Source organism: Equus caballus, chromosome 18, assembly GCF_041296265.1.
Source record: "Equus caballus isolate H_3958 breed thoroughbred chromosome 18, TB-T2T, whole genome shotgun sequence".
NCBI lineage: Eukaryota > Metazoa > Chordata > Mammalia > Perissodactyla > Equidae > Equus > Equus caballus.
The window spans coordinates 54,764,203-54,789,299 of NC_091701.1; positions in this window are offsets into that span (position 1 = coordinate 54,764,203).

The following is a 25,097-nucleotide window of genomic DNA, read 5'->3' on the forward strand; positions in this document are numbered from 1 at the left end:
TGATGCTTCTCTTCAGCACACACTGACCTTGATCCATAGCCTTTCAATTCAGGGTAGCTCAATAACGGTGCAGCATGTGCCTGTAGACATGATCGTAGATTATTCTGCTTCCTCCAGTGTGTTTGGAGGCAAAATTTGGGGTGGCTGACGAGAGCTGTCATTGCACAGCCCCGTCCTCTAGTAATGAGGAGTTAACTCTCAGATCACTGACTGCCCACTGCAGGCCCCAAGGTGAAAGTGCCTAACACTCGTACAGGAAAGACAGAGAATCATGTAACAGACAAACCAAAAAGCATGGACCTCATTCCATTGTGCCAAGATATGTACCAATTCACCAACTGGCTGTTTTCCAAAATCTGCTTGTAAATCAGCTGTTTCAAACTCACAACGAGTTTTCCCACGGAAGCTGAGTTCTAAATGGTGCTTAGGTTCTCAGGCCAGCTGTGAAAGCTGTACTTAACCTATAACGTAGCTGAATATGCTACTAATAGTGCACAGACAAGGATGGCTGAAAGAGCGCCATCGCAGTAAAGGCAACGTTCAGGCTCTGCAATCAGGTGGCTTGTGTTGAAATCTCCGCTCTGCCACTTCACGTTCTGGGACCCTGCACAAGCTATCTAATCTCTTTAAGCCTCAATTTTCTCATCCGTGAAAGGGGTTGATAATAGTACTTCCCTCATAAAATTATTGTTAGAAGGATTAAATGAGATAGGACATAGACTAGAATACTTGAACTGATACATAGTAAGCGCTTACTACATGCCAGGTGGGAATGATAGGATTATTTACAGATTTCCTGTCGAGCTCATGTTTCTCAAATTCATTGCCAACATCCCTCACGTGCTGTTCCAGGGCTATGAAGAGGCTTGTGTGTGTGCATTTCTTTGTGGAGGAAGGGACTTTCCTCATTTGTTTAAGAGAAGGCATTATAGCCTAGGGGTTAAGAGCCAGATTCCACAGCCAGAGTGGGTTCAAGTTCTGCCCCTGCCACTTACCAACTGTGTGGCCTTGGTTACATTAGTCTCCCTATTCCTCATCGGCCAAATGGGGATATTATTAGTACGTAGCTTCTAGTACGTAGCTGTCTAAGGATTGAGAAAGTTAACACGTGGAAAGTGCCATGCTTGGAAGCACAATACAGGTCAATGTAGGTATCATAGGATACCATGGCCTGTCACTGGCAACAACAAATGAACAGGAAACCACAACCCGGTTGGAGATCAATGACTGTCTTGAGGTTACTGTTGGTAAGTAACGATCTGGGACTCCAGGTTGGTCTTCTAATCCCTAGTCCTGTGCTCTCCTGGGGTCAAGGTGTTCCTTCTACCACACACCCATGAGGCCCCCTGGCATGTTAGTTAACATTTATTGAGTACCCAGTGGGTATACAGCCCTGGGCTGATTCCTGCAGTTTCCTTAAAAAAGAGAAGTTATGCTCTAGACTCTGAACCGAGAGTTGGCCAACTATGGCTGTGGGTCCAATCATACTGCTGCCTGTTTTTGCATGGCCTGTGAGCTAAGAACGGGTTTGCAATTTTAAAGGATTGAAAACAATTAAAAAAAAAATCATATTTTGCCACACCTGAAAATTATGTAAAATTCAAACGTCAGTCTCTGAAAATGAAGTTTCACTGGAACAGAGTCAGCCCCGCTTGTTTACATGTTGTCTATAGGTTCTTTCGTGCCACAACAGGAGAGTTGAGCAGTTGTGACAAAGCCTGTCTGGGCTGCAAAGCCTAAATTATTACTCTCTGGCCCTTGACAGAAAGTTTGTTGACCTCTGGTCTAGACCCAAGAAGATTGATTCTGTCTGGCTGTTGCTGAGGGGGGTTAAGAGGATGAGGGATTGAACTCAAGGTGCATCCACCGAGCCTCAGATGGGCAGAGATGAGAACGTAATTGTCTCCCACCACCTGAGCAATGTTCTGAATACGTTAGAGGCAGAGCAGGATAGTGGTTGAACTCAAGGACTCAGGACCCAGGCACCTGGATCCAATCCTAGTTCTGTGACTTGCCAGTTGTGTGACCTTAGGTAAGTTACTTAATTTTCCTTGTGTCACTGTTTCCTCATCTGCACAATGGGACTGTTCTGAGGATTACGTGAGTTTTTACATCGAAGGCATTTTGAAGAGTGCCTTGCACCTTGCCACCACTATGCTAGCGTTAGCCATTCTTATTTTTGAAATCTCATGACCCTTTGGAGAAAAAGAGGAGGATGCCTTCCTCAGAGCAGTGGGAGATGTGTCTGCTCAAGCCCACTCTTCCCACTGTCTCTCTGGGCTAACACCCGCTTAGCCTTTAGGATGGCACAGATGTCTGCATCTTCCCTATCAAACTTTCCTTGAGTTGTGTACTTCTCTGTGCTTCCATAGAACATTGTACATTGCTTCTTTATGGCTGCTATAGTGAATTAAAAAATATATATACACATTTTTGCCTGTATTAGATAGGGAGCTGCTGGAAGGAGAAGATTTTCTCATCTTTGTCTCCACAGTGCCTGGTATGTGGCATACAGGGTGGTTAGTAGTGTCAGTAGATATTTGGCGAATTAGAGAAGGAACAATAGGCCAGGAAACTGCGGGGTTGAGAGGTGTCTAAGATTTTCTTTTTTAATGTATGAAAACCTTCTGAATGTGGAAGTTACTTTACCCCTTCAAAGGACAAACTTGCAATGCAATTAAATTGGGAATTTTGAGACTTAAAGGGCAGATGGATACTTTCACTCACTAAATTTAGAAATCATAGAACAGAAATGCTTTGTCTGGGCAGAAGCTTTGTACGAACAGGGTGATACCCTAAGTGGCTCCGTGATCTTGGGCAGGGCACTTGCTGACTTTGGACTTTCATATTTCATTGAAAAACAAGAGAAAAGGCACAACAGAGAATCACTCAGGCTTCTTCCAAGCCTCAAACTATGATTTCTGCTTCTCCTAGAAAACTTACCAAATTTGGCTTACCTTTGAGCAGGGCTTCTTAGAAAAGCCTGGAAGGCAAGCTGCTTAAGTTTTCTGAAACTGAGTTTGGGAAATAAAGAATAATGTGATCGTTGAAGTGTACATGTGGGGATGAGAGGCAAAAAGTGAATCTGTAAAGAAGTTCGAGTCGGGACCATGACAGGCTTTGGGAGCTGTGCTGAGGAGGCTGGACTGATGGAGAGTAGATAGGGAGCTATGGATGGCCTTGAGAAGTGCAGGCACGTGACCAACTTTGTGTTTTAGAAGAACTCTGGCCATAGTGTGGAAACTGGATTGGAGGGAGCAGGAGAGCCGATGTACAACAGTGCTGGAAGAGATGCGGGCTAGAGGGTATTTAAGAGGTTGGATTTGGGATTTGGGAATTTAGATAAAGCTGAGCACTTGGGCAAATGCAATATCATTTATGTGATAGGCAACAAGAGAAAATACACTTATGGTCCATTTTTGTTCCTTGTAATATATTCTTGAATAAGAAAAAGTCAGGAGACAATCAACAACAAGTAAAATAAACAAACCAGATCTTTATTTATAATTAAAAAAAGAAAAAGTAATGGATTTATATTTTTGTGGAATCGAATGGAGCCAGTACAGGGTAGTGGCAAAGAGCTTAGGCCCTGGGTTTGAATGTTAATTCTTAATTAGCTCTGAGATCTTGAGTAATTCCTTTTACTTCTTAAAGACTGAATTTCCTTGGCTCTACCTCTCAAGGTCATGATGAGGACTAAACAAAATGACACAGGTTAAAGTGCATATCGCCAGGCTCAGTAGCCAGCAAATGGTAGATGGCTGTAGGCTATTATTCCTGGAGGGCTTTGGGTTTGCTCCTGCTGCAATGTCAAGCCTTCAACTCTGTCTTTGTTCTAGAAAGATACATTTAGAAGACTCAGGCTTGGACTCTTCTGCCAGAACTGGACTTGTAAAAAACTAGATGACTAAAATCAAAGTTTAGGGGCCGGCTCGGTGGCATAGTGGTTACGTTCACACGTTTTGCTTCGGTGACCTGGAGTTCATGGGTCCAGATCCCACGTGGACCTACACACTGCTCATCAAGCCATGCTGTGGCGGTGTCCCACATACAAAACAGAGGAAGATCGGCAGTTAGTTCAGTGACAATCTTCCTCACCAAACCAACAAAAAAAGCTTAATACCACTATTCTAATAAAAGTTTAGTCCTTGGAAACCCAGAAACAATTAAGTGGAGCTATTTGGTTAAGCTAAATGCAGTTTTTTGAAATCAGCTTAAGTGCATGGCTTGCTATTCAAAGGTTCCAAAGAACTCACTTGCCTGCTTGGGAAACAGCAAACAACGTCAGTATTGATAGCTCACGCTTCAGTGAGTGTATCAATTTAAAGCTTCATCAGTGATTTGCGCTCATCTGCAGCCCTGCATGGCTGTGGTCTTGTACGAGCAGGGTGACTTACGAACCTATTAAGTAACTTCTTCACTTGTGCTCTAATGAGCCTATTGTTTCCCTGGAAGAGCACAAACACCTGAGTACACGCACAGACAGGAGCCGCAAATAAAGGGGTGCGCATCTCAGCCGGGCCTCACCCAGAGGCAGTTTTTATTTTAATTCTCTGCCTTCCCATTGCTTTGCCAGCGTAGCCAGGTACACGTTTATAACAAGTCCTGAGTAGGGCCATCAGGGTCCCCTGTCCACTTGGAAGTGCTCTGGTTAGGGCTGACTCATCTGCTGTGCAGGGCGCACGTGTGTGACCTTTTGGAATTTGAATATTAGATGCTTGCAAACCTCCTGGCCCCTCTGCTGCCAGCAAGGGCCTCTGTGGTGGAGATCAGCACCCTCCTCGTGCCTAGGTCCCTGCTGCACGTGCAGAAGTAGGATGAAACTGCTGCAGTGGAAGTGGCACAGGGTCCGCCCACAAAAAGGGCAGCCTGGGGATGTCAGCCAAGAAGTGCTCCTCGTAGCCTGATTCAGGAAGCCTTTGGCCCTATTTTTCTGTGACCATAATTCAAGGTTAGTGTTCCTGTGTCCTCTGTACACAATATCATTGGTGAGAGATGCAAGATTGGAAATTAGTCCCTTAGGGTTTGGGCCCAGCACTCTCCTTGGAGGTATAGTGAGTAAAAAAAAATATTGTATATATTTACACTCGGCACGAGGGTTCTTCTTAGGAAGAAACTCTTTGTTTAGGGAACAAGCTTGATAAAGTTTAAGGGCAGGGATTAGAAGAAGACAGCAAACATAGCCAGCTAGATGGCTATGATTCAGAAAGGAAATGGAATCCGGAGGTGGACAGGGGTGAGGAGGAGAGGAGAGAGGAAGGGGGAGAACGGCCATGGAGGAGTGTGGAGCCTGCTCAGCAGATCGTCACTGAGAAGTTTCCAGGGAAGGGTGGCCAGGGGATTTTTAAGAATATCTAACATTCACTTTTAAGTTTTTTGCACACCTCATCTCCCCAGAGTTTCAGAAGCTACTTGTCTGAGAGGAACAAAATACCAAAGAAAGGCAAGAGGTACAGTCCCCTGGGTCTGGGGGGAGAGGAGAAAAAGCAGAGAAGAAGAGCCCAAAAGGCAAGAAGCAAGTAAAGCCAAGAGGAGCCACAAGTGGTCCTGAGACTATCAGTCTCTCGGAATTTTCAGAAATCGTGGAAGGACCTGGAACTTCCGCAGGATGTCAGGTAGAAAGCTAGAGAGAGCTTCAATTACATTTTAACATAAAGAGTAAGCACAGCAGAGGCCTGGGTTCCCCACACTCTGTAGCGAACAGCGTCCATCCGTCACTGATCTCTCCTGACCGTTGATTCTCTGTGTAGGTTTTCATATATCTTGTCTTCAACAAGTTTTCTTTGATTATGAAGATCAACACATGGGCCTTGAAAAAGAAATTGGGTCAAATGGAATGCTGGGAAAGTAGGAATTGTAATAGTCAGGGCTTCTTAAGCTTATCAGAACTCATTTCCTGCTTCCTGTCCTCCCTATGGCCATTACAGGGATGGGAATGGCAACCGCCCCTTGAGGGTATGGAGACCCCCACTACTGGAGGGATTAAACAGAGCCTGGGTGACCTGCTGACCGGAGTTGTGCCGGAGATTCGAGTGTTAGGTAGAAGCTGGACCCATAAGCCTCCAGGCCCTTCAAATCTTGAGCTTCTAGGACCTGGAGGAGGACTTAAAACTTTCAGGGAAGTTTAAAATATTCCAAGTGTCTGTGACTGTTTCTAAAGAATGTATATTTAGCCCTTTCCATGGCTCTACGTTAATCTGTTCCAGCTTATGCTAATCAAGTTTTCATGATTTGGGAGGAAGGAAAGGAGACTTGGGCCCTCTCCAAGGGGTGGGGGTGGCAAGCCGCTCAGGCCGTGCGCTGGCAGGAGGCAGCACTGGGCGCTCCTCCAGTGCCCACAGGACTGGGGGGCTGCGAGGGACACTTCTGGTCTGTACGTAGGTGCCCTGGCAACGGGAGGCTCTGAGCCACATGACACCTATTTGCAGAGGTTTAGATCGGGGTGGGTGGGGAAGACCTGCAACCCCCAGCATCCTCAGGGTTTCTCCTGTGGGGTGGAGCTCTGGGTCTAAGGAACTCTAGGGCCTGAGGAGTTGGGAGGAGTGAGAAGTGAGGGTGTAGCTCCATTGGTAGGAGCACAGACAGTGTTTCTCCTGATAATCTCTCTCTCCTTTTGTTGAAAAGTCATTGCAGACAGGTATGAGGTAGGGAATGACAGCTTGCTCACATTGCAACTCAGATGTCCAGAGAAAATGCACTTTTAAAATTTGGCTCTACAACTCACTTCTTTTCTCCATGAACCCCAGCTCAGGGTATCAGGGGAAAATATATTTTTCAGCTCATTCCAGTTTAAAGCTTAGTCTGATACAATAATTTGCAAGTAAATTGCTCTGACTTTCAGATGCCTCCCTGCCTCTGCCTCTCTCCCTAACGTGACTGTTAGATGGGGTATGTGTGACCTCAAGGCATTGAGAAAGACAGGTACTCAGATCCACATGGCATCCTTACCCTCTCCGCTGGCTCGGCCACAGCAGTGTCTGCCTCTGCCTGTCCACATGCATCTTGTCGGCATTTTCAGCTGTAGCCTACGGCGGGGTCGTGCGCCTGGTCATGCTGTTGATATGAGTATGGGGGTACCCCTGCTTACTGACTCTGCCTCTCCTCGGTCTAGCTTGCTCCAGGACTTCCTGCAGCCTGGCAGCAGCCAGTTCAAGATGGGGTTGCCAGATTTAGGAAATAAAAAATATAGGACACCTAGTTAAACCTGAATTTCAGATAAATAATGAATATTTTTTTTTAGTATAAGTATGTTCCAAATATTACAGGTGATATTATTTGTTGTTTATGTGAAATTCAAATTTAACCAGACATCCTGTATCTTATCCGGCTACCCTCCTCCCAGGCCCAGTGTCCGTGGCCACAAGGCCACAAGGACCGTAGCTCCAGATGAGGGAGTCCTTTTGGCCAACTCACCGGCAACACCTTCAGGAATCTTCTGTGTCCTTCACAAATCACAGGTTAACATTGGGATACCTTCTGTGGCCAAAGGAGTCAGGGATTCCCTGGGGAGCTGAACCCAGACTCTTTCTGGCTAAATGACTGTGCTGAGCTGCCACTTCTCCCCTGCTGTGACCACCCCGCATGGTGCCAGGGATGTCTGTGAGTATCGTGGGCATGGCAGGAACCTTTTCTGCCCCCATTTATCTCTCATCCTCTTCACCTTCTGCCTCTCCCCGTCTCCTTCTTGCTCAAATCCCTCAGGCAAGAAGCAGTGAGTTTCTCTTTTATTTCCCCTATGTCATGCCCTCCTCCTGCCATAGTACAGCAAGCAAGCCTCAGGCATGGCTGCCACAGCAGAAAGAATATTTTCTTTGCACTATAGGAGGACTCAGTGACCTTCAGTCTCCGGTCTTGGTTCTGGTTCCATTAAACACAGAAATAAAGGAACGTAGAAAGCGCCCTCGGAAGGTAATAACCTGGCCTGCATGGTTGTTGTCTTGCTACAAAATCCTGTATTGAATGTTGAATTTTCTTTTCTTTTTCCTTGCATTCCTTCCATACCAATCCAGTTGTCTTCCTGGGTGGAAGGATATTGCCAGCTGATTGGAGAGAGGCTCATGAGCTCAGACAGGCTACAGAGAAAGATCACATTAATGATTTCTCACAATATCTCCTCATTACATTCACTTTATGAGGTACTGGCCAACACATATACCTCTGCTTCCAGCTGTGCACCCTCCTCTCTCGACTGAGAGGCTCCTTGTAACATGACCTTCTATTATGAAGGAAGTTGACTTTGTCTCCTGAAATCTTCAGGAGATAAATTAATTTCTGGGCAATAAAATACTTAGATTTTTTTTAGTAAATTACAAAATTTCTCAAAGACACAGAAAGATAAATGAAATAAAATAGCAGCATGCGGCTACTTGACGTTCAGATAAGATTCTTTAGATAGGATCTTACAACCTTTAAGTTTATAAAGATAGCAAATTTAAAAGATATGAAAACATCATTTATAGCCTCTTATTCTTGGTCAAAATATCTTCTCGATATTTTCCTAGTATTTTTGACACGGATTGTGCCACTCTGAAGTACATATCTAGCTACAAGGATAAAATCACATTATTGACAAGACATAATTGGGAGATGCAAAAAAGGGAAATTGTGTCTACAGGACACATTCCATTTTTGACTTTCTGAAATGCCATTTGTGGGTTGAACATTAGGGAGAAGCGTATGGAATTCTGTTAGTTTGAAAATAAAATCATTGCTTGCTCCAGGTAATCTGTGTGTCTGGCTCCCTTCTGTTCCTTCTGCTGCCGGTGGACCCATTGCTCCAATATGTGTTATCACAAGAAGTGAACTTTGTAAGAGCGTTTATACAACCAATCATTTCTGCATTCTCCATACATGCTTTTAAGTTGCACACGTTTCACAATTTTTCTTCTTTAGTTTCATCGACTATTTGAGGTGGCAAGTAAATGGGAGACAATCCAGGGCAATCTCCTCACCTTGAGAAGGGGGTCAGGCGATCTGTCCTCTAGCCAGTGGGAGGCAGAGCTGAGAGGGGAGCTGCGTCCAGACCTGAGCAGCCCTGCTCTGCAGTCACCTGCCTCACGCAAGCTTCCTTCTGCCGGTTAACAAAAACAACCCACCATACATTCTGGTATCAAGAATGTCGTAAAGTTTAAATGGGCCTATCTTGTAATTAACTACATTTTAAGGGTTTGGAGGTGGGCTAGAGCTCTACTTCAGCGTATTAACAGTTTCACAGGGAGGAAGGGAAATTTAACCAGAAGACAAAAAGGGGAAACATGGTCTTTATTTGGTGGCAATGAAATCTGTTTCAATGTTATTGGATTATAATGGCCCAATTTCCATCTAGAACCTGGAAACACAACCTTCAAAAATGAATAAAAATTATTTTCACACATTTTTAGATTAATTTCAATAGAGGTATAGAAAGTTTACCCACTTATGGCCATTTTTATATGCGTTGGGGTTTTTTACATATAGTCTTTTCTGAGAAACACTTATTTTCTGCATCATCATTTATTTGTTTCAGTAGAAAGAAGATCCAAACTCTTGATGTACAGATTTCAAACCCTCCATGATCTGATTATACTCCCAAGGATAGGGATTACTTCCTTTTGTCTCCTGGTTCCAAATTGGACCACCTAACACAGCTTCCCTGCCCTTGGTTCGGCTCTTGCTTAGGTTTTACTGATTTTCACAACTTGACTCATACTTCTAAAAGCACTCAAATACTCCTTGCTTCATGAAGCTTTTCCTGATCTCGATTCCGATGTCCATCTTTTGCAAAATGAAGTTTTACATCCTTAGTGTTCCCATAGCACAATATTTATGTTTCTAATACACTAAATAAATAACCAACATGTGGAAACCCCTCCACTTTATTAAATGCTTTTTACTCAATTATTTCACTTAACTATAGCACTTGCAACATTCCTCATTATTATTTGGCTTAGCATCTTGGCTCTTTTATTGGAACATAAGAACCTAACAGTGACCTTTAATCTCATATTTGTTTTTGTGTAATCCACTGTATTATGTTCTGCACAAGGGAACTGTCCCAACCGATATTTATTGGCACTGAATTGATAGCAGAGTCCATACTGACCAGAGGGATTAAATTCCTAAATGTCAACAGATAGTTCCTTGTCCTCAGATGAAGGTTCTGGTCGTGACCCAGCAGGCAGCACTAGCCTCAAATTCCACCTCCGACTTTGAAGTCTGGCAGCCACCTCAGAACATTAATAGGCAAAGCTGTGACTTGCTGGGTAATAACACACTGCCTTGGAATAATCATCTTCAAATGAATCAACAACAGCAGCTATTTGCCTGATCTAATTAGCATCACCTTTTTTTGAGCAGGCGGAAAAAGGTTGGCATATTCTGTATGATGCAGCATGCAGCAAATTATATAGACAAGGCAACATCACAGGGTCAGGCGCTCACCTCCGTGGCTGAGGGCTTCCTGGCAGTCTTTTTTTTCTTTGCCCCTCCTTCCTACACTAGCTCAGTGAACGGCTTGCGTCATTTCAAGTATGAGAACCATAAGGAAATCCTTAATTTGAAATTTAGCCCAAATGTGGTTTCTATATTTAAGGAGACTTGCTTCACAGGAGCACTGCAAGAACAAAGATGAAATTCTCTTCACATCCAAGAATATTCGAGGAGCAGCTTAACCTGAATGAGAAGTTAACTGCTTATTTACCTGGCAGGAATGTTAAGAAAGAACAGTGGTACCCACTGGTCCCTCCTAAGAGTTAAGAGGCTTTTGTTTTCAAAGCCTAGGCCATGGATATTCTGAGGGGGGCAGGCTTGAAGGGAGGACAGGCAGAAGGGATGACTCTGTCTTTATGAGGAAAATGCTTTCCTAAACCTGGAAGGAAGATGTGTGTATGGGGAGGGGAGTGTGCTGATAACGGCTGAACGCAGTGCTCTCTCTCACTTAGGAGGCACACTGAGACCTTGCACTGGGGGGAGGTGACACAGGTTTTGGAGAGTGAACCCTAAGGCAGTGGTGTGCTGGAGCCAGCCCTTCCCAAATGCCATCATGGGAGATTGAAAACTGTCCTTCTTTCCCCTTATTTTCAGAACTGTGTAAGCCGCCCCCGCCCCACCCCACGCCCCCCCGGCCCTGCCAACTTGTAAGACCCTAAGATGAGGAAGGGTCCCCTGTGATGGCTGAAATTGAATGCTCTATCCACCCTGGTGAGGTTGAAGCCAGATACGATTTGGTTTCAAAAACTAGAACCAGACTTCCTGTGTTCATACATCTGGCCCTGCCACTGACTAGATGTGTCTTGCTAGGTGGGCGAGTGCCCAGTTTCCTCATCTTTAAAACGGGAAAATTATATTATCTACTTCACGAGGTTGCTAGGAGGAGACGAAGAGTTAACGTATGTGAAGCCTTTTAAGCATGCCTGGCATAGATGGAGCACCACAGACGTGCTCCTTCTCGCCGCTGCTGCTGGGGCGGTGTGCGGGGCAGATTCATCCTCGTGGCGTTAATAGTCCCTGTGACTGTATGCGCGTGCTTTGTTTAATGTCCTCTTCCACGCTGTTAATTTTAGATGGCAGGTTCTTAGAGGGTAAGCGTCAGTGTTGACATCTCTTTATCTTTGTCTTTGCATTGGCTCTGGGCTCTCATAACCCTCCTTGGTACAGCTGGTTGTGAACACGTCCATTTCATAAGACCTCACCTCCGTAGCCCCGGTTCTGGACACATACTAGGCACCACAGACAGTTTTTAGGTTGAACTGAATTTAGATCTGTTGTAGGGTATTCAGCAGAGTGCTCTGTCTTCCATCAAGGCTTTCTGATGAAGCTGAGGGAAAAAAACAATTATTATTGAAGGGTTAAAATAATACGGCTCCTCGCTCAAGAGGAAACAGGCCCTGAAGGGAGTCATTGCCAGAAGATCACACGGATGTTTAGAGGCAGAATTGGCTCTCAGGAGCCTTCCCTGCTCCAAAGCGGCCAGGTTGCTTCTCTCTGGAGGGAGCAACCCAAGGCTAGAAGTCTTTTGTCAAAGTAAGAGTTCAGAGGAACCCCACGTTGCCTGTGGCACCTGCCTGTGGGAGGAGGGGTCGGCTGTCTCACAGTAAGCAGAGATTTCAGTGGGGACTGGGTTTGTTAACTAGAGCAGTTCATGAACTTTTCTTATTTCTTCCAGGCCTAGGAAAGCACCTAGTCCAAAGGCACATTTCTTCAATTCATAGAGGAGTTTCTGTGAAGTTCATGGCCTAAAAGTTAACCAAATATCCTTGTAACAGTGAAGTCCCCTTTGCTTAACAAATACAAACAGAATGTATTTGGAAAGACAAAGCCTACATTGCAAGGGTCGGCTTTCTGAATTAATTTTCCAAGGATAATAGCAAGAACCGTCGTGGTTGGACGAGAGATCCTGCGCTGGGTTTTTACGTTTGTCATTTCTTTCTGTCCTTACAGGTGCCTTAGGAGACCCACTATTATTTTTTTCACTTTACAGAGGAGGAAATGAGGATGAAAGAGATGTCAACTGACTGGTCCACCAACATCCAGCTGGTGAATAGCACCCAGGCCTTGAACACTTCTGACCGGAAGCACTCCTATCTTCCCCTCTGAACATTACAGTTTAAAAATTAAAGAATGGATCAACTCAGGCCACAAAGGAGTAGGATTATATAAAGATGATGATGGAGACTGAAATAAATTCACTTTTGTCTGAAATAACGGTCACAAAGAGCAAGGAGTTCAAAATTCACATTTTGATTTAAGTCTCTGGCTATCAGGGTTAAAATTATAGCATTTAAAATGCCAGAGTTAAGAGAAAAAAAGGAAATTGCTGTGTAAAGTTAGCAAAGAAAAGAGGACCATTAAAACAGCAGGAATGAATCAAACCCAGAGAGCATGAAACAAGAAGACATCAGCCGGCTCAAACTTACCAGTTATGACTGTGGGGAGAGGCCAAGCCTCCCGGCTCCCGTTTAACTATAAATCGAGACAAAGTGACAGAAAAAGGTTGGGAGTAAAAGACAGAGCAAGGAGTTACCTTAAAAATACAAGTGAAAAGCGGCCAAGGACATGGCATCATTAATAGCAAATGTTGTAGAAATCAAAGGGAAAAAAAGCATTGAGCAGAGGACAGTTTTTAAATGAAGGTTAGAGTCCCCAGTGAAGGTACACGAGGGCAGAGCCTCATGCACAGTACTTGTGAAGGACGTTAACACACCGGCCTCGAAACCTGACTTTCCAAGGAGGCACCAAACAGACTATAATGTAGCTTTGCCCACTCTCCCAAACCACAGATCCTGCCGGTTTAGCAACGATCTTTTAGACCCCTGGTCAACACATCCTCCTGCCCCGGGGGCCCAAATGCTACAAACAGTTCCAAGGGGTTTCTTTATTTGCTTCCTTCCTTTCCCCTTCTTTGTGACGCCTGTAAACACACCGCACAATTACAAAGTCGCAGCCGCACGCAATATTGGAACAGAGACACCCTGTTAAATCCGTTCCTGACAGCTGCGAGCCCCTTTTAAATTTCAATTATAACAACAACTGGAACCGCTGGCTGGCAGACCGTTTACCACCCAGGGTTTGGGGAGCGCTGGGGATGCAGCCAGCCGCCCAGAAGGAGGAGGCCCGGCCAGTCGGGAGAGCCTCCTGATCTCCTTCCCTGACCAAGGTTGTCACACCTGAAGGATGAACTCGAGCTGACTGACAGGCTCCAGCCTGCAGTGAGTTAAGCTGCGGGCTAGAGTCTGCGGGAGCAGCCAGACCAGCTCCCTGACTGCTCCCTGTTTTTCTTTCTTTCACCTTGTTTGAACTTGGAAACGGAGTCCCTCACACTGGAAGTTAGGAGACATGGAGGCGGGGTGTTCCCGGCTAGTTCTCAGCTCAAAGAACTAGTACTCCAAAAATTCTGCTATAAAGACCAGACCTGAGCTCTTGCCCTTTGAAAACAAGAGCCTCGTGCTGCCCCCCAGCCAGGCAGGCAGCAAGTTCCCCTCTGCCCAGGGCTCTGGTCTGCAGGGGGAGGCCGCACGCACAAACCCTGGTGCCCGGCTCCCTGGGCCTTTGCCGATGACCACGCAAATGGGGATGTTAGCTGCTTCGCTCAAGTCTCCACCTGTGCTCAGGCCTGCTGGGTCATCAGCCAGACGCCACTCCATCATGACAGTTTCCCAAATTAGATAGTCGAAAAGCCATGTTTCCGTGCAGGGCCTTGCTTCCTAGAGTCTCTGTTCCCTTCCAAATCCATCCTGTGTTCCTTGCTTTTAGGACAATTTAGACAGACCCTCACCCAAGACGACTTCGCTAAGTTTTCAGGTGTAAAGGTCATTTGAAATTAAGTCCAATTAGCAAATATTTTTTGAGCTTCTTCAAAGATCTGGATTCTTCATCTTCAAGGTGCTTAGTACTCATAGATAGAATATTTATTATCCATGACCTTACTTTTTGGTTATAAAGTATAGGTATTTTTTTTAGAAATTATGCATTTGAAAGTGTTGCCTGGCAAAGGCTTCATCCATCTTCCTCCAGGGCTGCCTTGGCCATTTGCAGAGTTTCTGAAAGAGAACAGCCTGTGATTGCTACATTCACTGCAAAACCCCGGCCACCAGGTTCATTCCCTTGAGAACTCTGAAAAGCCACATTTCACAGATTAGGACTTTTATAAAGAAGACCTACTAATTGGCCTGGTTCCCCAAGCCTGGGATCTAAAAGCATCTGGCCTAAGAGGCCTATAAAGGTACATGAGATGTTTTCGAAAATTTCCCAAAGTCTTTCAGGCATTCTTCTTGGTGCTATTCATGCCCTTTGCCTGCAGAAACGCTATGAAGCCAACATTGCTGTCACGGTTGAGATAAACTACAGAGAATATGGTCAGGATGCGTGTCTTTGAAATAGGTTTGTAGAGAGCACTTCATTTGTAGCACTCAGATTTTTTTTCTTGCTAAATTTATGTTTATGACAAAGCACTTGCAAATTCATATATGTGTTTGTGAGACATCTCAGCCAGATGCACTGTCACACAGCACTCCTCCAATGACCCAGGGATGCCCTGCACAGCCTTTGTGAGGATATGCCTGGCATCCTGAGAAAACATTTTATATTATTCCAAGAATCTGCTTTTATAGGACCTAAACCTTGAAACCAGTATCTTTGCTCATATCTGCCTGAAAAAGGAATGTAACATTACACACAAGACATCCTTATTCGGATCTAGTCTGTATATCAATATTTGGTTAATGAGATCTTTTTTTTTTTAAAGAGAGTGTTTAAGGTAAACTTGTAATTAAAAAAATTCTTTATCTGTGTCAGACAAACAATGGCTCATGTTAAATTTCATCTTTTGTTGTTTAAAAATTTGAAAGTATTTTGGCAATAAAGAATTGAAATTCAAATTTGATAAAGATGGATTGGATAAAGATGATCTCCCACGATAATCAGGAGTTCTTTGTGTACTCAGTAGCTATTAGTCAAATACAGGTGCAACAACCTCTCTTCTACAATTCTTAAACTCCAAAACCTTAAACTTTTTGGAACTCATTTGGCAGCAAAACCTGACCCAAACCAACACAAGGCTACTTATATCTTTATTTCTTGCACTTTTTGTGAATATTCATGTTTCCCTGCAGAAATATTAATGCATTGGCTGTGGAACGCTGCCCTATACCCTGTTGGGGATGTTATATAAGTTCATGCACCACATTACTTTTCTAAACTCTAGATAATTTTAAATTCTGAAACCGTATCTGGTCCAAAGGTTTTAGATAAGAGATTTTAAACCTGTAAAATCATGCTGTAGCAGATGCCATTACATTTTCTTTAAGGTTCAATCTCACTGTTAGTTCTTATTGGAAAAGCCCATCTATGCATAGTATTTACATAAAATTTGCACCTGGTTGCAATGAGGATGGGTCTATTCCCTGGAAAAAATCTTTTGTTACTAGTTTTCCCCCATCTTTATAACTATTGGGTGTTTTATCCACATCCTCAATTCAGTTCAATATATCTTGCTTGCCTATGTGTCCAGGTACTGTGCTAGGTGCCATGAGGGGTGCAGACGTGAGCAAGATACTATCAATCACTTAGAGCAACGTGGTTGAGGGTGTAGATGTGTAAATACTTCTCATCTGTAATGACAGGTCGAATGTCATAAAGGGCAGAGTTACCAACAAAATGCTGAGGGATCAAAGAGGAAGAGGAAGACACGTCAAGGGAGGCTTCACAGAGAAGGCGACGTTTGAGCTCATGCATTTGTGCCTTTTCCAGGATGCAGAAATTTTCACATGTGAAGAAGGGAGGGATGCTATTCCAAAGGTTTTCACTGGTCAGAGAAGGCTTGACCTCTACTATTTTTTTAAAAGATGCTGGTATATAACAGAATAAAAAGAAAGAAAATAAGAAATTTCAAAGCAAGGTTACAAAAATTGAAGTGTATTTTAATGTTTACTTTGAATGCCTTTTGCATAGGAAATGCAATGCAATAAAATTGTAGTTGTGGGATAATTGCTAGAATGAGAAAAATACTTATGTCTAGTCTTCTATAGGAGTGGTCTGGTTTAAAGAGGTATAATGAACACCATCTCTGAATCCCATTAGTTATCCTTGTGTATGTAATTGACTTATTTGGAGGTGAGATAAATGTCTAAGGCTTAAGGGCCCGTATGAAAGTGAGACCAGTATGAAATAAAAACTTCTGAGCCCCCTGACATCTGTCTCCTGCTCTCCCAGTGACCTTGTTAACCCTATAATGGTTTGGAGGAATCCAAGCAAGAGAATAGCACAGACAGAGGCATGGATGTGTGCCAGTGGAGCTATGTCCTGGGGGAAGATGCACCAGCCATACTGAGCTATGCACAGTTTTGGGAACGTGCTTTGCTTTCTACCCATCTTGTGCCTTTTCATATGCTGACCACCCTTTGCACAAAATGTTCTGCACCATTCCCAGTGGAATCCCAGGGGAGAATAAAGTGATGTCTATCTTGTTCTTACTAGACCTCAATGTTAGGTAAACTATAGCAATTACCATGTCATATTGTAGTAATTCCAATGCATGTCTGTCTCCCCATTGAGGGCATGGGCCTTTTATCTTCATAAACCCAGGAACTGTCAGAGTTGTTGGCACGCCATAGCTCTCAACAAGTTAAGTGAATGGATAAAAGATAGGTGGAGGCCAGATTTTATTTTGTATGTGTATCATTCGAGATATGCTGGATTATACTGCCATAGCAAGCAACCCTCGAATTTCAGTGATTTAACACAAAGTTTATTTGCTGCTCACATCACATGTCCACTAAAGGTCGGCAGGAAGACTCTGCTCCTTGTAATCACTCGGGCATCCTGGCTGATGGAGGCTTCATCTTGATGTGTGTTACTCATGATCACCAAAGCAGTGTGGCAAATCATTTTTGTCATTTGTGCCCTTTGTCTTTCCTACTCACATTGCAAGACCAAAGCAGTCCATATGACCACACCTCCTTTCAAAGGGAGTGGGAAAGAACAATCCCATTCTGGAAGATCAAGAGTCAGAATTGTTGGGTCAAGAGTACTAATGACAACTTCAGCAGGGAACAGGGAATCATACAAGATTCTTTTTTTAAAAAAAAGCAAACCAGCAACATATGGTTGAGCTAATAGATAAAGTGTGAAGGAGCGCATAGATTATCTGAAATTGGGTGCCGGGGGAAAGTGAGCTGGGAGACACATTGGACTAACAGAGAGCTAGAAGTTTAGGGTTCTCTTAGCAGTCCTTGCTCTGAACTGTGCATTCACTTAAGCTAGATACTTATTTTGGCTTCACTTCAGTACCTCCAAGGGGAAAAGAGAGACAGCGATGGTAATATATACAGCCTCCCTGTTAGCCTGAGGGTTAATGAAAGTTGGGGGATAAGGCACTAACTCCCTATTTTCTATTCAATTCTAGAGAGAGCTGCCTCTTAAACAAAACGAGCCTCTTTCTTTGAGTTCACAGTACATTTCCACAGTGACAAATTTTGCCAAGCTCACCAAAATTTGAGCTAAACTTGAATAATAAGTTGACTATTTATTTTATGAATTGGATGCGCATCCTGCCGGGTTTTCCAAGTGGTTATGACAACAGAATCCCTCATCTATAATATCCATCCACAGCCCTCATCTATAGCTCCCTTGTTTGTTCTGAAGATAATATATTGATTGAGCCTCTTTGGATGGCGTTCTTTGTATGCTTCTCACATGAGGAAGAATTCCTGCTGTTTTTCCCAGGGGACCTAAAACGATTGCATTTTTACAAGTGTTATTTACTGTCTACATTCTCATATCAAAATGGTCAATTCATTTATAATCTTTTTAACATGCCTTAGAGAATGAAAGATCTGTTCCTATGTTTGTATGGGGAAGTGTTTTTCTTTATTTTGTGTGTAAGTTTTACTTTACACCTCATTAATTGATCTCGCACCCATGGATAGTTAACATTAATTATGCACAATTGGCGTATGATAATGTATGACACACTTTTCAAGTGAATATTAGACAGCATAATTATACTGAATATGATCGCATTCAGCTATGCAGGTCCACAAAATATGATGGATGTTGTGTTCATCTTTATTCAATCCATTTACCTGGCCTAGAGTGATGATTTTAAAATGAACACAGTTGGAAATAAATGCACGTAAGTTAAATACTGTTAAGTACTAAGGAATACTTCCAAGTAGTAAGAGCTGGAAGTTGGTTGACCAGTTCTTTTGCTTTTGGCTAGAAGATTACTTTGAATACATATTGTAGGATTTTAAAGCTGAGCTCTAAAATCCTTCAGAATTCACAGGCTGTATTATGTAAAGTGTTCTGACAGGCAAAACGATTCCCTTTTAAACATAATTCACCTCTGCTCTGCGGGCTTATTGTGGAGAATAAAGCATCTATGCATAGTAACAAACAACTATTTTTGGCATATGCAGAATTGGAGGTGCTTCAGAAGACCAGGAAGCCTACTACATTGTACCGTTGGTCTAAAAGCACCCGATGAAATGGAGCAAGAAAAATAAGGCTCGGGTAAATCCTTCTGCTTGCTAGAATTATTAACAAGAGTTTACCTGTCTTTTCAAATGTTCTTTCATTAGAGCTTTTGAGTTTTCTATTCGAGTAAAATGAGATAAACGAATAGGCTATGATTGAACTTTGACTTTCTAGTTAAGAATTCACTATTTGAAAAGTCTATTAGCCTCACAGAAACGAGACTTCCTTTAAAATGAACCACAAAAGCCCACAGTAAAGATAACCTTATGTTTCCCGTTGTGAGCATAGAAAATTACTCTGTTCTGAGTTGTCACACAAAGCAATTTCTGTACCTGGACTTGATCCAACTACTAGGGTAACTGAGCTCTCCTGCCCCTCCTTTCTTTTGTGTCCTCACATTCACTTTGAGGAACCCATCTTGAGAGCTCTTGGCTGGTTTCTATTCTAAGAACCTAGTTCAGCCATTATAATTAGTCCCCAGTTTGTCTGGAATCCTCTCAGGCATTCAAAAGATTCCAAAGACCTTAAATAAGTACTTCTCAATTTTTCCACTGAAATATCCCAAAGGGCAGAACAAAGTCAACTTATCTTTGGAGCCTGGGACCCTAATCAAAATGGGAAATGTCTTTGAAGTCTTTCTTTTGCCATAAAGTTCTGTATATACTTTGTATTCCTTTGTATAACACATCTGAATTGTTTTTTATCAAAAATCTTAATATCTGAAATTCTTTAACATTGAGTAAAATGGATGGTCCAGGAAGACATACTGTGCCCATGGCTTTGAACATTCCCTAACACATGTTAAGTGTTTGCTGGGATACCAGTACTTCAGTATGGAGGTCTAGTCTGTTTCATGGAAAATATTTTGATAAAATGAGCTAAACTAGGGGCTAGCCTGGTGGCATAGTGGTTAAGTTCCTGTGCTCCACTCCACCGGCCCAGAGTTCATGGATTTGGATCCCAGGCACAGACCTACACACTGCTCATCAAGCCATGCTGTGGCGGTGTCCCACCTACAACATAGAGGAAGACTGGCACAGATATTAGCTCAGTGACAATCTTCCTCAAGCAAAAAGAGGAAGATTGGCAACAGATGTTAGCTCAGGGCCAATCTTCCTCACACACACACAAAAATGAGTTTAATTAATTATTAAATGTTTGCAGTTACAAACAATGCTTCAAAGCAAGTGTCCATCAATAGAGAACTTGTTAAATTCATTAAACTACATCTAGACAGTGAAATACCATGCAATGGTTTAAAAGGATGAACAAAAATCTACTGTATTTTCATGCAAAGATGCCCATGATACCTCCACACAAAGGGAAAAAGTCACAGAATAGTTACAGTGTAATCCCATTAATATATTTGCGTAAAACATTTGAAAATCTTTGTATAGATTTCAGTCTGGGGAAATTTCATTTTCCACAGGAATATGTTGCCTAATTTTTTTGCACCAAGTTTGGATTAGTGCAAATCTAAAACAACTAATATCATTCTATTTTGAAAACAAGAAAAAAAGCTTTGCACAGGGTGCACCTGTGGTAAACCTAACCAGAGAGAAACAAACCCAGCTTATTCAGTTTTTCTAAGTTGGAGATTTGTATAATCTTTACACTAGAAGGGAAGATAGATTCTAGTGTTCTGTACAAATTAGGAATTCTTTCTGTAGTACTCCTGATGAACAGGGATACGGACTCATTTTGAATAATTCCATCTGATGCATTGGTACAATTTGTAGTAGAACACTGAGGACATATGGAAGAGGATTAAAAGAAAAACAAAAATATCCATTATTCCCACAATCTAGAGACAGCTTAGAAGTTCTTTCTCAAATTGAGCTCAATCTGGACTTTTCCATTCAATGGCTCTGGTTCTTTTTTCTAAAGATCCGTTTCTAAGAATTCCTCTGCTTCCTCTCCGAGGTGATGGCCTCTGAACCAGGCAAAGGCAGCCTTTACATGTCTCCTTAGTCTTCCCTACATTAAGCATAACCGCTACCTTCAAATATTCCTCAAAGCACTTTCCTTTGAAGACTTAGAAGTTTGACATTGCCTGTCTTAAAACCTGCTCACAATGATTGGAAACTTCTAAATAAGGTTTGGCCATCACAGAGAACAGTGATGGTTGCTCTATATCAGGGGACCTAACTCAAAAAGGGAAATTTCTTGGAAGTCATATATTTTATTATAAAGCTTCATACATACTTAGTATTAATCTGTATAACATATTTGTATTTCATTAAAAATTTATATTTTAAATTGCTTATCATCAAGTAAAATGGATGGCTCAGAAAGCCACATTGTGCCTATAGCTTTGACCATTCCCTCACACACTGCCATGATGCCTCCTAAATGGTGCGTTTTCTGAGACAGCTGCCACAGAATTGTTGCTATGTTGTTATTAAAACAAAGTTCTCCAAGCACAAATGCCATTCTCTTAATCATCTAGTCCTTCGATAAACGTTTATTCTCTATTCTACACAAAGCACTGGCATAGCATGGGAACCTAACAATCTCAATTCCTGCCTTCCCAGAATTTGCTGTCAAGAGAGGGATTCAGACAAATAAACATGCAACTACAAGACAGTGTGTATGCCACCATGATGGGCTGTAGGATCTAACAGGGGGTCACCTAACTGGCACCCGGGGTCAGAGGAGGCTTCCTGGAGGAAGTGATACTTGAGTTCAGATTTGAAGGACCAGTGAGAAGGAGGCAGGTCATGGTGGAGGGCAAGGAAGGTGCGTTAGAGGGTGTTCTAGGCACAGAACAGCATGAGCACAATCCCAGGGGCAAAAAGAAAAGGCACAGTCAAGGACTGAAGGAAGTTCAGTATGACCGAGAGTGGAGTTCCAGGTGAGAAGTGGTAGGATTTGCTGTTTGAGAAGGTAACTGGGGCCGGATCATGAAGGAGCTTGAAAAACTTGGTAATAAGTTTAGACTTTGTTCTGAAGGTCAGGAGACTCCACTGAAAGTTTTTAAGCCAGGGAGCGATTGGAGGTGGCCCAGCAGACTAGAGGCAAGGAGGCCAACCCTAGGCATTGATTTATTTTAATTTTCTGAGCTTTAATTTCTCATCTTTGAAATGAGGACAGTCACACATATCTCAAGGGTTTTTATGAGATTTAAATGGGATATTAGAAAAATAGAGGTTAGATCAGTGTCTGGCATATATTAAGAGCCCAGTGATACCTCTGGACCCTTCACAAGTCTATGGTGTTATATTTTTATTGGTGTCTGATTTATTTTATAACATGTTGATAAATGAATTGATATTGAATTACTGAATGATTCTTTAACTATAGCAAGACCCATGTGGGCATTCAATGAATGACCATGCCTATCAGCAAAAGGGCAATCAATGTGTACTCCCTAACACATTCTATGAAGCAAACATCACTCTGATCCCCAAACCTGACAAGGACAACACAAAGAAGGAGAACTACAGGCCGATATCACTGATGAACATAGATGCAAAAATCCTCAACAAAATTTTGGCAAACCGAATACAGCAATACATCAAAAAGATTATACACCATGATCAAGTGGGATTTATACCAGGGACACAGGGATGGTTCAACATCCGCAAGTCAATCAACGTGATACACTACATCAACAAAATGAAAAACAAAAACCACATGATCATCTCAATAGATGCAGAGAAAGCATTCGACAAGATCCAACACCCATTTATGATAAAAACCCTCAATAAAATGGGTATAGAAGGAAAGTACCTCAACATAATAAAGGCCATATATGACAGACCCACAGCCAACATCATACTCAATGGACAAAAACTGAAAGCCATCCCTCTGAGGACAGGAACAAGACAAGGGTGCCCACTTTCACCATTCCTATTCAACATAGTACTGGAGGTGCTGGCCAGAGCAATTCGGCAGGAAAAAGAAATAAAAGGAATCCAAATAGGTAACGAAGAAGTAAAACTCTCGCTGTTTGCAGACGACATGATCTTATATATAGAAAACCCCAAAGAATCCATAGAAAAACTATTAGAAATAATCAACAACTACAGCAAAGTAGCAGGGTATAAAATTAACATGCATATATCAGTAGCATTTCTATACACTAAAAATGAACTAACAGAAAAAGAACTCAAGAACTCAATCCCATTCACAATCGCAACGAAAAGAATAAAATACCTTGGGATAAACTTAACCAAGGAAGTGAAGGATCTATACAATGAAAACTACAAGACTTTCTTGAAAGAAATTGACAATGACGTAAAGAGATGGAAAGACATTCCATGCACACGGAGTGGAAGAATAAACATAGTTAAAATGTCCATACTACCTAAAGCAATATACAGATTCAATGCTATCCCAATCAGAATCCCAAGAACATTCTTCACAGAAATTGAACAAAGAATCCTAAAATTCATATGGGGCAACAAAAGACTGCGAATTGCTAAAGCAATCCTGAGCAAGAAAAACAAAGCCGGCGGAATCACAATCCGCGATTTCAAAACATACTACAAAGCTACAGTGATCAAAACAGCATGGTACTGGTACAAGAACAGGTCCACAGATCAATGGAACAGAATTGAAAGCCCAGAGATAAAACCACACATCTATGGACAGCTAATCTTCGACAAAGGAGCAGAGGGCCTACAATGGAGAAAAGAAAGTCTCTTTAACAAATGGTGCTGGGAAAACTGGACAGCCACATGCAAAAGATTGAAAATTGACCATTCTTTTTCACCACACACCAAAATAAACTCAAAATGGATCAAAGACCTAAAGATTAGGCCTGAGACAATAAGTCTTTTGGAAGAGAATATAGGCAGTACACTCTTTGACATCAGTTTCAAAAGAATCTTTTCGGACACTATAACTCCTCAGTTGAGGGAAACAATAGAAAGAATAAACAAATGGGACATCAGACTAAAGAGCTTCTTCAAGGCAAGGGAAAACAGGATTGAAACAAAAAAACAGCTCACTAATTGGGAAAAAATATTTACAAGCCACTTATCCGACAAACGGTTAATCTCCATAATATACAAAGAACTCACACTGCTTAACAACAAAAAAACAAACAACCCGATCAAAAAATGGGCAGAGGACATGAACAGACGTTTCTCAAAAGAAGATATGAATATGGCCAATAGACACATGAAAAGATGTTCATCATCGCTAATCATCAGGGAAATGCAAATCAAAACTACACTAAGATATCACCTTACACCTGTTAGATTGGCAAAAACATCCAAAACCAAGAGCGACAAATGTTGGAGAGGTTGTGGAGAAAAAGGAACCCTCATACACTGTTGGTGGGAATGCAAACTGGTACAGCCACTATGGAAAACAGTATGGAGATTTCTCAAAAAGTTAAAAATAGAAATACCCTATGACCCAGCCATCCCATTACTGGGTATCTATCCTAAGAACCTGATATCAGAAATCTCAAGAGTCCGTTGCACCCCTATGTTCATCGCAGCATTATTTACAATAGCCAAGACGTGGAACCAACCTACATGCCCAGAAACTGATGATTGGATAAAGAAGATGTGGTATATATACACAATGGAATACTACTCATCCATAAAAAAAGACAAAATTGGCCCATTCACAACAATGTGGATGGACCTCGAGGGTATTATGTTAAGCGAAATAAGCCAGTCAGAGAAAGACGAACTCTATATGACTCCACTCATAGGTGGAAGTTAGTATATTGATAAGGAGATCAGATTGGTGGTTACCAGGGAAAAGGGGGGTGGGGGGAGGGCACAAAGGGGGAAGTGGTGTACCCACAACATGACTAACAAAAATGTGCAACTGAAATCTCACAAGGTTGTAATCTATCATAACATTAATAAAAAAAAAAAAGGGCAATCAATGTTCTGGTACAAGTTATTAAAACTGTGAACCAAATGCTGACTTTCATGACTATCAGAGGCAACAACATTGGATGATTTTTCATAGTCCTTTGTCCCCCTAACTAAGCAAATGTGTTACTTTCTCAAATTTAATATTTCCTTTAGAGTTCATGTATCATGTTTTTAAGATTGCCCCATTGTTGCTAACATATCAAACCACATTCATGGTAGAATGGACAGAAAGAGAGGGAGAGAGAAGGGAGGGAGGGAGAGAGAGAATGAGAGAGAGCAAGCGGAGGCGCTGGGGGGTGGGCA